The sequence below is a fragment of the Ricinus communis genome, chromosome 1 (genome assembly GCF_019578655.1).
Source record: "Ricinus communis isolate WT05 ecotype wild-type chromosome 1, ASM1957865v1, whole genome shotgun sequence".
Classification (NCBI taxonomy): domain Eukaryota; kingdom Viridiplantae; phylum Streptophyta; class Magnoliopsida; order Malpighiales; family Euphorbiaceae; genus Ricinus; species Ricinus communis.
In genome coordinates this window covers 20821556-20837090 of record NC_063256.1, presented here as the reverse complement: position 1 = coordinate 20837090, position 15535 = coordinate 20821556, and positions in this window count along the sequence as shown.

Sequence of the window (15535 nt, the reverse complement as noted above, 5' to 3'; positions counted from 1 at the left end):
ATATTGACAGCTATACCCTCTTACAGGATTGTTTTCTCATATTCACAAATATACCCCTTTTACTGATTGTTTTCTCATATTCATAAATATACCCCAGTTACGGAGTTATTTTTTTATGCTCACAAATATTCTCCACTTAAAGGGTTATTTTCTTATATTGACAAATATACCCCTTTTATGTAGTTTTTTTCTCATACTCATAAATATACCCCTCTTTCGAGGTTGTTTCATCATATTCACAAATATACCCTCTTACGGGGTGGATTTCTCATATTTCTAAATATACCCCATTTTACGGAGTTGTTTTCTCATTCTCACAAATATAACCCACTTATAGGGTTGTTTCCTTGTATTAACAAATATATCCCTTTTACCGGGTTGTTTTCCCATACTCACAAATATACTCCTCTTACACGATTGTTATCTAATATTTATAAATATACCCCTCTTATGGGGATGTTTTCTCATATTAAAAAATATATCAATTTTGCGAGGTTGTTTTCTTATACTAAAAAATATACAACTCTTACGTGTTTATTTTCTAATATTGACAAATATACACACCCCTTTTAAGGGGTTGTTTTCTCTTATTTATAAATATACCCCTCTTATGTGGTTTATTTATCATATCGATAAATATACCTCTTGTACGGAGTTATTTTCCCACACCCATTAGTATACCGCACTTGCAGGGTTATTTTCTAATATTGACAATTATACCCCTCTTCCGGAGTTGGGATTGTTTTCTAATATTTATAAATATACTTCTCTTACAGAATTGTTTTCTCATAAAAAAAGATATACCCCTCTTACGGGATTGTTATGTAATATATACAAATATAACCCTCTTACGGGATGAATTCTCAAATTAAAAAGTATACTCCTTTGACGAGATTGTTTTCTCATACTCATAAACATACCCCACTTATGGGGTTATTTTCTAATATTGACAGATATATCCATGTTATGGGGTTATTTTTTCATATTCAAAAATATACCCCTCTTACGGGTTGTTTTCTCATATTTATAAATATACCGCTGATACAGAGTTCTCATCTCATACTCACGAATATTCCCTACTTACAGGGTTGTTTTCTTATATTGACAAATATACTTCTTTTACGTGGTTCTTTTCTCATATTCACAAATATACCCCTTTTGCGAGGTTGTTTTATCATATTCACAAATATACCCCTTTCACATGATTGATTTCTTATATTCCTAAATACATCCTTTTACGGAGTTGTTTTCTCATTCTAACAAAATATATTCCATTTACGAAGTTGTTTTCTTATATTGACAAATATACCCCTCTTACGAGGTTGTTTTCTTATATTCATAAATATACCCCTCTGACGAGTCGTTTTTTCATATTCATAAATATAGCCTTGTTACAGAGTTATTTTCTCATACATATAAATATTCTCCACTTACGGGGTCATTTTCTTATATTAACAAATATATCCCTTTTACGGGGTTCTTTTCTTGTATTCACAAATCTACCCCTCTTACGAGGTTGTTTTCTCATATTCACAAATATAACCATCGTACGTAGTTGATTTCTCATATTCTTAAATATACCCTTTTACGGAGTTATTTTCTCTTTCTTACAAATACACTACACTTACAGGATTGTTTTCTTATATTGATAGATATATCCCTTTTACGGGACTGCATTCCCATACTCACAAATATACTCCTTTCACGAGATTGTTATGTAATATTTATAAATATACCCTTCTTACGGGGTATTTATAAATATACTCTTCTTACGGGATTATTTTCTTATATTGATAGATATATCCCTTTTACGGGGCTGCATTCCCATACTCACAAATATACTCCTTTCACGAGATTGTTATGTAATATTTATAAATATACCCTTCTTACGGGGTATTTTTCTCTTACTCATAATTCTACCCTTCTTATATGGTCTTTTATAATATTGACAAATATACCCCTCTTACGGGATTATTTTGTCATTTTTATAAATATACCCTTCTTACGTGGTTATTTTCTCATATTCATAAATATACTCCTGTGACGGAGTTGTTTTCTCATATTCCTAAATATAACATTTTATGAAATTATTTTCTCATTGCCACAAATACACCCCACTTACGGAGTTGTTTTCTTATATAGACAAATATACCCCTTTTACATGTTTGTTTTCTCATACTTAAGAATATAGCCCTTTTATGGGATTGTTATCTAATATTTATAAATATACCCCTCTTACGAGGTTGTTTTCTCATAAGAAAAATACCCCTCTTACGGATTTTTTTTCCATACTCACAAATACACTCTTGTTACGGGATTCTTATCTAATATTTATAAATATACTTCTCTTATGGGGTTGTTTCTCAAATTAAAAAGAAATACCCCTTTTACGGAGTTATTTTCTAATACTAAAAATTATACGTCTCTTACGGGATTATTATCTAATATATAGAAATATAACCCTCTTACGGGGATGGTTTCTCATATTAAAAAATATACCTCTTTTACGGGGTTATTTTCTCATTGGCACAAACATACCCTATTTACGGGATTATTTTCTAATATTGATAGATATACCCCACTTACGAGAGTGTTTTCTTATATTTACAAATATACCCCTCTTACTACGTTATTTTTCATATTCATAAATATACCCCTACATTATGAGTTATTTCCTCATACTCACGAATATCCCTAACTTATCGGGTTGTTTTCTTATATTGATAAATATACCCCTTTTACGGGCTTCTTTTCTCATACTCACAAATACACCCTTATTACGGGGTTGATTTCTAATATTGATAAATATACCGCTCTTACGATGTTGTTTTACGATATTCACATATATACCTCTCTTACGGGGTTGATTTCGCATTTTCATAAATATACCCCTTTCATAGAATTGTTTTCTCCTACTTACAAATATACCTCACGTACAAGGTTATTTTCTTATATTAACAAATATACCCCTTTACGAGGTTGTTCTCTTATATTAATATATATACCCCTCTTACGGGGTTATTTTTTCATATTCATAAATACACCCCTTTAAGTGGTTATTTTCGTACACTCACAAATATAGCTCTCTTACGAGATTGTTTTCTCATATTCATAATTATATCTCTTTTACGGGGTTGTTTTCTCATACTTACAAATATACCCTTCTTACCGGGTTATTTTCTAATATTGACAAATGTACCCGTCTTACGGGTTGTTTTCTCATATTCACAAATATACTCCTCTTATGAGGCTGATTTCTCATTTTCCTAAATATACTTCTTTTACGGGGTTATTTTCTCATTCTTACAAATATATCCCACTTACAAGGTTCTTTCTTTATATTGATAAATATACCCCTTTTACTAGGTTGTTTTCTCATATTCACAAATATATCCCTCTTACGGTATTATTATTTAATATTTATAAATATATACCTCTTACGGGGTTATTTTTTGATTTTAAAAAATATAACCCTTTTACGATGTTGTTTTGTCATACTAAAAAATATACCTCTTTTGTGGGGTTGTTTTCTAATATTGATTAATATACCCCTCCTACAGGGTTATTTTCTCATATTCACAAATATATCCCTCTTAAGGGGTTGATTTCTCATATTCATAAATATACCCCTTTTACGGAGTTCTTTTCTCATACTCACAACTATACCCCACTTACGGAGTTGTTTTTTTATATTGACAAATATATCGCTTTACGGGGTTATTTTTTCATACTCACAAATATACCCCTCTTATGGGATTATAATTTATTATTTACAAATATATCCCTCTTATAGGGTTGTTTTCTCATTTTAAAAAATATACCCCTTTTACAGGGTTATTTTCTCGTACTAAAAAATATACCACTCTTATGGTGTTGTTTTCTAATATTGACTAATATACCCCTCTTACGGGGTTATTTTCTCATATTTATAAATATACTCCTTTTACGAGTTGATTTCTCATATTCACAAATGTACCCCTTTTACGGAGTTGTTTTCTCATATTCAAAACTATAATCCATTTACGGGGTTGTTCTCTTATATTCACAAATATACCGTTTTTACGGGGTTATTTTCTCATACTCACAAATATACCTCTCTTACAAGATTGTTATATAATATTTATAAATATACCCCTCTTACAGGGTTGTTTTCTCATATTAAAAAAATATACCCTTTTTACGTAGGTTGTTTTCTCATATTAAAAATACACCTCTTTTATGGGATTATTTCTCATACTCAGAAATATACCCCTCTTATTGGGTTATTTTCTAATATTAACAAATATACCCCTCTTATGGGGTTGTTTTCTAATATTTACAAATATACCCCTCTTACGGGATTGATTTCTCATATTGCTAAATATACCCCTTTTACGGAGTTATTTTCTCTTTCTCACAAATATATCCACTTAAAAGGTTATTTCTTTATATTGATAAATATATCCTTTTTACTAGGTTGTTTTTCCATACTCACAAATATACTCCTCTTACGGGATATTTATCTAATATTTATTAGTATGCCTCTCTTATAGGGTTATTTTCTCATATTGAAAATTATACCCATTTTGTGAGGTTGTTTTCTCATACTAAAAAATATATCCCTCTTACGTGGTTGTTTTCTAATATTGACAAATATACCTACCCCTCTTAAAGGGTTATTTTCTCATATTCATAAATATACCCCTTTTACAGGATTTATTTTTATCAAATCAATAAATATATTCTTGTACAGAGTTATTTTTCCATACTCACTAGTATACCCAACTTATAGGGTTGTTTTTCAAATATTGACAACTATATCCCTCTTCCGCGGTTGGGGTTATTTTCTAAAATTTACAAATACACCCCTCTTACGAGGTTGTTTTCTCATATTAAAAAATATATCATTCTTATGGGATTGTTATCTAATATATATAAATGTAACCCTCTTATGGGGCTGATTTCATATATTAAAAAATATATCCCTCTTACGGGGATGATTTCACATATTAAAAGATATACCCCATTTACGGAGTTGTTTTCTCATGCTCACAAACATATCCCACTATTGGGGTTGTTTTCTAATATTGATAGATATATCCTTCTTACGGGGTTGTTTTCTCATATTCATAAATATACTCCTCTTATGATTTGTTTTCTCATATTCATGAATATACCCCTGTTACGGGGTTATTTTCTTATACTCACAATATTCTCTACTTACTGAGTTTTTTTCTTATATTGATAAATATACCCTCTTTACGTGGTGCTTTTCTCATACTCACAAATATACCCCTCTTGCGAGGTTGTTTTATCATATTCACAAATATACCCCTCTTGCGGGATTAATTTTTTATTTTTCTAAATATACTCTTTTACGGAATTGTTTTCTCATTCTCATAAATATAACCTACTTACGGGGTTGCTTTCCTATATTGACAAACTTACTTTCCTATATTGACAAACATACTTGTTTTACCGGGTTATTTTTTCATATTTAGAAATATACTCCTCTTAAGGGATTGTTACCTAATATTTATAAATATACCCCTCTTATGGGACAGTTTTTTCATATTAAAAAATATACCCAATTTCTAGGGATTGTTTTCTCATACTCACTAACATACCCTACTTATGGGAATTTTCTCTAATATTAACAGATATACCCATTTTACATGGTTATTTTCCAATACTAAAAAATATACCTCAATTATGGGGTTATTTTCTTATATTGGCAAATATACCCTTATAACGGGATTATTTTTTTAAACTCACAAATATATCCCTCTTATGGGATTATTATATGATATTTACAAATATACCCCTCTTATAAGGTTGTTTTCTCATATTAAAAAATATACCCCTTTTATAGAGTTGTTTTCTCATACTCAGAAACATATCCCTCTTACGTGGGTTATTTTCTAATATTGATAAATATACCTCTCTTACAGGATTATTTTCTTATATTCACAAATATACCCCTCTTATGGGTTAATTTATCATATTCCTAAATATACCCCTTTTACTATGAGTTGTTTTCTCATTCTCACAAATATACCACACTTACAAGATTATTTCCTTATATTAACAAATATATCTCTTTTATCGGGTTGTTTTTCTATACTCACAAATATACTCCTCTTACGGGATTGTTATATAATATTTATAAATATGCCCTCTTACTTGAGTTATTTTCTCATATTAAAAGAAATACCCATTTTGTGAGGCTGTATTCTCATACTCAAAAATATATCCCTCTTACGTTCTTGTTTTCTAATATTGACAAATATACTCGCCCCTCTTAAGGGGTTGTTTTCTCATATTCATAAATATACCCTTGTTATAGGGTTTATTTATTATATCAATACATATTACCCCTTATACGAAGTTATTTTCCCATACTCACTAGTATATCCCACTTAGATAGTTGTTTTCTAATATTGACAACTATACCCCTCTTCCAACGTTGGGGTTGCTTTCTAGAATTTACAAATACACTCCTCTTAAGGGGTTATTTTCTCATATTAAAAAATATACCCCTCTTACAGGATTGTTATCTAATATGCAAATATAACCTCTTAGGGATGATTTCTCATATTAAAAAATACACCATTTTTACGGGGTTGTTTTCTCATACTCACAAATATACTCCACTTTTGGGGTTATTTTCTAATATTGACAGATATATCCCTCTTACGTTGTTGTTTTCTCATAGTCACAAATATACCATTCATATGGGTTGTTTTCTCGTATTCATAAATATACCCCTGTTACGGAGTTGTTTTCTCATGCTCATAAATATTCCCCACTACGGGGTTGTTTTCTTATATTGACAAATACATCTCTTTTATTTGGTTCTTTTCTCATACTCACAAATATACCCCTCTTGCGAGGTTGTTTTATCATATTTACAAATATACCCCTCTTATGGGGTTGGTTTCTCATATGCTTAAATATACCATTTTACTTGAGTTATTTTCTCATTCTAACAAATATACCCTACTTACAGTGGTTATTTTCTTATATTGACAAATCTACTTATTTTACGGGGTTGTATTTCCATACTCAAAAATATACTCCTCTTAGGGATTGTTATCTAATATTTACAAATATACCCCTCTTACAGGATAGTTTTTCATATTAAAAAATATACTCCATTTTTAAGGGTTAATTTCTTCATACTCACTAACATACCCCACTTATCGGGTTTCCTAATATTAACAGATATACTCATTTTACATTGTTGTTTTCTCATACTAAAAATATACCCCGCTTATGGGGTTATTTTCTTATATTAGTAAATATACCCCTATAATAGGGTTCTTTTCTCAAACTAACAGATATACCCCCTTTACGGGATTGTTATATGATTTTTACAAATATACCCCTCTCACGGGTTGTTTTCTCATATTAAAAATTATACCACTTTTACAGGTTATTTTCTCGACTCAAAAATATATCCCTCTTATGTGGTTATTTTCTAATATTGATAAATATACCTCTCTTACATGATTATTTTCTCATATTTATAAATATACCCCTCTTACAAGGTTAATTTCTCATATTCCTAAATATACCCCTTTTACGGAGTTGTTTTCTCATTCTCACAAATATACCGTGATTTACAAGGTTGTTTCCTTATATTGACAAATATATTTCTTTTAATTTGGATTATTTTCCATACTTATAAATATACTACTCTTACTCAGCATTGTTGTCTAATATTTATAAATATGCCCTCTCATGTAGAATATTTTTTATATTAAAAATATACCAATTTTGCGAGGTTGTTTTCTCATACTTAAAAATATACCACTCTTATATTGTTATTTTCTAATATTGATAAATATACCCACCCCTTTTAAGGGGTTGTTTTCTCATATTCATAAATATACCCCTCTTATGTCATATCAATAAATATGCCCATTGTACGAAGTTATTTTTCCATACTCACTAGTATACCCTCATTTAGAAGGTTATTTTCTACTATTGACAACTATAGCCCTCTTCCGTAGTTGGGGTTGTTTTCTAAAATTTACAAATATACCCTTTACGGGTTATTTTCTCATATTAAAAATATACCTCTCTTACGGGATTGTTATCTAATATATACAAATATAACCCTCTTATGGGGATGATTTCCTCATATTAAAAAATACTCCTTCTGCTGTGGTTTTCTCAAACTCACAAACATACCCTACTTATGGGATTGTTTTCTAATATTGATAGATATATCCCTCTCACAGGATTATTTTCTCATATTCACAAATATACCCCTCTTATGGGTTGTTTTCTCATATTCATAAATATATCCCTGTTACGGTGTTGTTTTCTCATACTCATAAGTATTCTCCACTTACGGGTTGTCTTTTTATACTGGCAAATATACCCATTTTACGTGGTTTGTCTATCATACTTACAAATATACCCCTCTTGCGAGGTTGTTTTATCACATTCATAAATATACCCCTCTTACGATGTTGATTTCTCATATTTCTAAATATACATTATTATGGAGTTGTTTTCTCATTCTCACAAATATACCCTACTTATGGGGTTATTTTCTTATATTAACAAATATACCCCTTTTACGGAGTTGTTTTCCCATACTCACAAATATACTCCTTTTAGGGGATTGTTATATAATATTTATAAATATACCCCTCTTACGGGATTGATTTTTCATATGAAAAAATATACCCCATTTACTAGAGTTGTTGTCTCATACTCACTAACATACCCCACTTACATGGTTGATTTCTAATATTAACAGATATACCTATTTTACATGGTAGTTTTTTCATACTAAAAAATATACCTCAATTACGGGGTTATTTTCTTATATTGACAAATATACTCATATAAAAGGGTTGTTTTCTCAAACTCACAGATATACCCCTCTTACGGGATTGTTGTCTAATATTTACAAATATATCCCTCTTACGGGGTTATTTTCTCATATTAAAAAATATACCTTTTTTACGATGTTATTTTCTTATACTCATAAATATACCCCTCTTATAGGGTTATTTTCTAATATTGACAAATATACCCCTCTTACGGGATTATTTTATCATATTCACAAATATACCCCTCTTACGGGGCAGATTTCTCATTTTCATAAATATACTCCTTTTACGGAGTTATTTTCTCATACTCATAAATATACTTCTTAAGGGGTTATTTTCTTATACTAATAAATATACCCCTTTACGGGTTATTTTCTCATACTCATAAATATACCCCTCTTATGGGATTATAATCTAATATTTATAAATATACCTCTCTTATAGGGTTGTTTTCTAATTTTAAAAGATATATCCATTTTATGGTGTTGTTTTCTCATACTAAAAAATATACCCTTCTTATGGGTTGTTTTCTAATATTATACTCCTCTTATAAGGTTGTTTTCTCATATTTACAAATATACCCCTCTTAAAGGGCCGATTTCTCATATTCATATATATATTTCTTTATGAGTCGCTCTCTCATACTCACAAATATACCCCACTTACACGGTTATTTTTTTATATTAACAAATATACCTCTTTTACGTGGTTGTTTTGTCATACTCATAAATATACTTCTCTTATAGGCTTGTTATCTAATATTTATAAATATACCCCTCTACGGGGTTGTTTTCTCATATTTAAAAATATACCCTTTTTACCGGGTTATTTTCTCATACTCGTAAATATACCCTCTGCGGTATATTTTCTAATGTGGATAATTATAGGGTTATTTTCTCATATTTATAAATATATCCCTCTTACGGGGTTGTTTTTCCATATTTACAAATATACTCTTTTTTACAGAATTATTTTCTCATATTAAAAAATATATTCCTTTTACGGGGTTGTTTTCTCATACTCACTAATATATCCCTCTTACGGGGTTGCTTTGTCATCTTAAATAATATACTCATTTTACTGAGTTGTTTTCTCAAACTCACATATATACCTCACTTATGGGTTTATTTTCTAATATTAACAAATATACCCCTCTTATGGGGTTATTTTCTAATATTGACTAATATACTCCTTTTATGGGGTTGTTTTCTCATATTCACAAACATACCCCTTTACGGAGTTGATTTCTCATATTCATAAATATAGCCATTTTGTGGAATTGTATTCTCGGACTCATAGATATACCACTTATGGGGTTATTTTTCATATTGACAAATACACCCCCTCTAACAACATTGTTATCTAATATTTATAAATATATCCCCGTTATAGGGTTGTTTTCTCATATTCATAAGTTTACCTCTCTTATCGTGTCCTTCTCGCATATTTACAAATATACCCCTCTTACAGTGGTTGTTCTCTCATATTTACCTATATACTCCTCTTACGTGCTTGTTTTTTCATATTCACAAATATACTTCTTTTATAGGGTTGTTTTCTTACACTCACAAATATACCCCCTCTTACGGGGTTATTATATGATCTTCACAAATAAACACTTTTACGAGGTTAATTTATCATATTTCTAAATATAGCCCTCTTCGGGATTATTTTCTTATAGTCACAAATATACCCCTTTTACGGATTATTTTCTAATATTCATAATATACCCCTCGTGACGTAGGTTGATTTCTCATATTCACAAATATACCCCTCTTACGCAGGTTCTTTTCTCATATTTATAAATTGCCCCTCTTACGTGGTTATTCTCTCATATTTACATATATACTCCTCTTACGGGATTATTTTCTCACATTCACAAATATATCTATTTTATGGGATTATCTTCTCACACTCACAAATGTACCACTATTATGGAATTTTTTCTCATATTCATAAATTTACTTCTCTTTTGGGGTTGTTCTCTCATATTTACATATATACTCCTCTTACGGGGTTGTTTTGTCATATTCACAAATATACTGCTTAGTTGGGATTTTCTTCACACACAAATATACCTCTCTTACGGGGTTGTTTTCTTATATTCATGAATATACCCCTTTTACGGGGTTAATTTCTTTTATTTTTAAATATTTCCCTTTTTAGGGGTTTTCTTTCATATTCAAAAATATACTCCTCTTACGGGGTTGTTTTCTAATATTGACTAATATACTCCTCTTATGGGATTGTTTTATCATATTCACAAATATACTCCTCTTACGGGGTTGATTGCTCATATTTATAAATATAGCCCTTTTACGGAGTTGTTTTCTCATACTCACAAATATACCCCTCTTCCGGGGTTGTTTTCTCATACACACAAATATACCCCTCTTACGGGATTATTTTTTAATATTTACAAATATACCCCTTTTATGGGGTGGTTTTCTCATAATAAAAACATACTCCTTTTTAGGATTGCTTTCTCATACTCACAAATATACCTCTCTTATGTGGTTGTTTTCTCATATTTAAAAATATAACTCTTTTACGTTGTTCTTTTCTCATCCTCACAAATATACCCCTTTTAATGAATTATTTCTCAAAATCACAAATATACACCTCCCACGGGGTTATTTTCTCATATTCATTAATATATCCTTTTACAGGTTGTTTTCTCAAACTCGTAAATATATTCCTATGATGGGGTTGTCTTTAAATATTTACAATATAGCCCTCTTACGGGGTTGGTTATTTTTCATATTAAAGAATGTACCCTTTACGTGGTTGTTTTCTTATACTCACAAATATAGCCTCTTTACCTGGGTTGTTTTAATATTTATAAATATACCCCTCTTATAGGGTTGTTTTCTCATTTTAAAAAATATACCCCTTTACAGGGTTGTTTTCTCATACTCACAAATATACCCCTCTTACGGAGTTATTTTCTAATATTTACAAATATACCCTTCTTTATTTTTTCATTCTAAGAAATATACCTGTTTTACGAGGTCGTTTTCTAAAACTAAAAAATATACGGCTCTCATAAGATTGTTTTCTTATATTCACAAATAAACCCCTTTTATGATGTTGTTTTCTCATACTCATATATATGGGTTACAGAGTTGTTTTTTAATATTTATAACTATACCCCTCTTAGAGGGTTGTTTTCTGATATTATAAATGTACCCTTTTAACGGAGTTATTTTAATAAATATACTTCTCATGGATTATTTCTAGTATTTATAAATTTACCCCCTCCTTTCGAGGTTGTTTTCTCATATAAAAAATCTACCCCTTTATGGATTATTATCTCATATTCATAAATATACCCTCTTACTAGGGTTATTTTCCGATATTGACAAATATATACCTCTTACGGATCATTTTCTAATATTTTAAAATATAATACCTATATGGGGTTATTTTCTCATATTAAGAAATATACCCCTTTTACTGCGTTGCTTTCTCATACTCATAAGAAGACTTCTATTACAGGATTGTCTTCTAGTATTTACAAATCTACCCCCTCTTTTGGGGTTGTTTTCTCATATTAAAAAATTTACCCTTTTACAAAGTTGTTTTCTAATACTCACAAGTAAACCCCTCTTACGAGGTTGTTTTCTCATAGTAAAAAGTGTAACCCCGCTCACTTTGTTATTTTCTCATATTTATAAATATACCCTTCTTACGGGGTTTTTTCTGATATTGTAAAATATATTCCTCTTACGGGATTGTTTTCTCATATTCACCAATATTCCCCTTCTATGAGGTTGTTTTCTCACACTCACAAATATATCCTTTTTACGAGGTTATTTTCTTATACTAAAAAATATACCCCTTTTACAGGATTGTTTTCTCATACTCACAAATATATAACCCTCATACGAGGTTGTTTTCTAATATTAAAAAAATACTCCTTTTACGAGGTTATTTTCTCATATTCACAAATATACCCCTCTTACGGGGTTGATTTCTTATATTTATAAATATAGCCCTTTTACAGAGTTATTTTCTCATACTCACAAATATGCCCCTCTTACGGGGTTATTTTCTTATATTGAGAAATATACCCTTTTACGAGATTGTTTTCTCATACTCACAAATATACCCCTCATATGAGATTATTTTTAATATTAACAACTATACTCCTCTTACGAGGTTGTTTTCTCATATTCACAAATATACACCTCTTATGGGGTTGATTTCCTCATATTTATAAATAGAGCCCTTTTACGGTTGTTTTCTCATACTCACAAATATACCCCTCTTACGGGTTGTTTTCTTATATTGAGAAATATACTCCTTTTATGGGGTTAGTTTCTCATACTTATAAATATACTTCATTATGAGGTTGTTTTCTCATATTCTTAAATATAACCTTTTACGGTGTTGTTTTTTCATAATTATAAATATACCCTTTCAAAAGTTTTTTTTCAAACTCATAAATATAGCCCTCTTATGGGGTTATTTTTAATATTCATAAATATACCCCTTTTAATCGGGTTATTTCATCAAACTCAGAATATACTCCTATGACGGGGTTGTTTTCTAATATTCACAATATACCCTCTTACGAGGTTGATTATTTTCTCATATTAAAAATGTATCCCTTTTACGAGGTTGTTTTCTTATATTAAAGAATATAGCCCTCTTACGAGGTCGCTTTCTAATATTTACAAATCTACCCCTCTTTGTGGTTGTTTTCTCATATTAAAAAATTTACCCTTTTTACGGATTGTTTTCTTATAATCACAAGTGAATAACTCTCTTGCGGTTGTTTTCTTATAATAAAAATGTACCCACTTTCACTTTGTTTGTTTTTCTTACACTCATATACATTCAAGTGTGGTTGATTCTCATATTTATAAATATACGCTTTTAGAGGGTTGTTTTACTTTCTGAAATATACCCTCTTACAGTTGTTTTCTATTATTTACAGATATACCCCTCATTCACGGTAATTTTCTCTCATTTTAAAAATATACCCTTTACCGGGTTTGTTTTCTCATACTCTGAAATATACCTCCCTTACGAGGTTATTTTCTTATAATAAAAAGTGCACCCCTTTACGAGGTTATTTTCTACACCACAAATGTGCCCTTGTTACATGGTTATTTTATGATATTCATAAATATACCTTTTCTATTTAGGTTTTTCCCATACTTATAAATATATTCCTTTACGAGATTATTTTCTAATATTTATAAATCCACCCCTTTTAAGGTTATTTTCTCATATTAAAAAATTTATCCTTTATACGGGTTGTTTTCTCATACTCACAAGTAACCTACTCTTATAGGGTTGTTTTCTAATTGTCAAAAATGCACCTGCTTCACTTGGTTGTTTTCATATTCACAACATACCCCTCTATGGATTTTATGAAATTGACAAATATACTCCAATTTACAGTGGTGATTTTCTCATATTCACTAATATACCTCTTTTATGGAATTATTTTCCGACTCACAAATATATCCCCTTTCGGATTGTATTATCACACGAAATACATCTCCTTTATACGGGTTATTTTCTCATACTTATAATTACCCCTCCAACGGGTTATTTTCTAATATTTATAAACATATCCCTCTTTTGGTTGTTTTATATTAGAAATATTACCCCTTTGACGTTGCTTCTTCCAACATATATCCCTGTGACAGTGGTTGTTCTCCTTATCCAAACATACCTCACTTTTACAATGTTGTTTTCCTCACACCCTCCACAATCTCTACTTATTTTCTCAAACCTTAAATATAGGCCAGACGCTGCTTTTTTTCTATTCGATAATACCCCTTTTTATTTGTTAAGTCATATCCACAAATATAACCCTCCTCATAGGATTCTTTTTATTATTTACAAATATATCCTCTTACATGTTTCTCAAATTCAAAAATAAACTCCTTTTAATATACATACCCCTCTTACGGGTTTGTTTTCTCTTCTCTCTCATATTCATGGGGCTGCTTCTCTTTTTCCAATTTTCTTCTTCAGGTCTACCTCAATATACCTTTTACATGGTTGTTTCGGCAAGATTCACAAACATACACTTGTTATGGACATTTCATATTATAAATATAACTTTTCAAAAGATCGTTATTTCTATTACACAAAATATAACCAAAAGGTTGTTTTCTGTACTGCCATAACCCTCCTGTGTTCAGGCTTCATATTCATAAACATGCGCTCCGCTGCCATGTTGTTTTCTATGGGGCCTATTCAGATACCTTTTACGAGGTTGCTTCGACACCTCACAAATATATTCCATTACAAGGTTATTTTCTCATATTCATAAATATACCCCATTTTATGGTTTTATATTCTACATTCACCAATATACTCCTTTACAAGGTTGTTTTCTCATAATCCACAAACATAATCTCTTACGGTGATTGTTTTCTTCCTATATTAAAAATACTCCTTTTAGAGGGTTGTTCTCATACTCACAAATATATCCCTTTACTAGGGCTATTTTAATATTTATAGATATACTCCCTCACATGTTGCTTTCTTTATTTTAAAAATATACCCCTTGCTGTGGCTGTTTTCATACTCTTACAAATGTACCCTCTTACAAGGTTGTTTGCTCATAATAAAAACATATATCTACTTACGAGGTTATTTGCTCACACTCACAAACCCAGCTCCCTGCTTAAATAAGCGCCAGTATGATAGATTAGATAATCTCAGTAAGCTGGCCTTTTCTG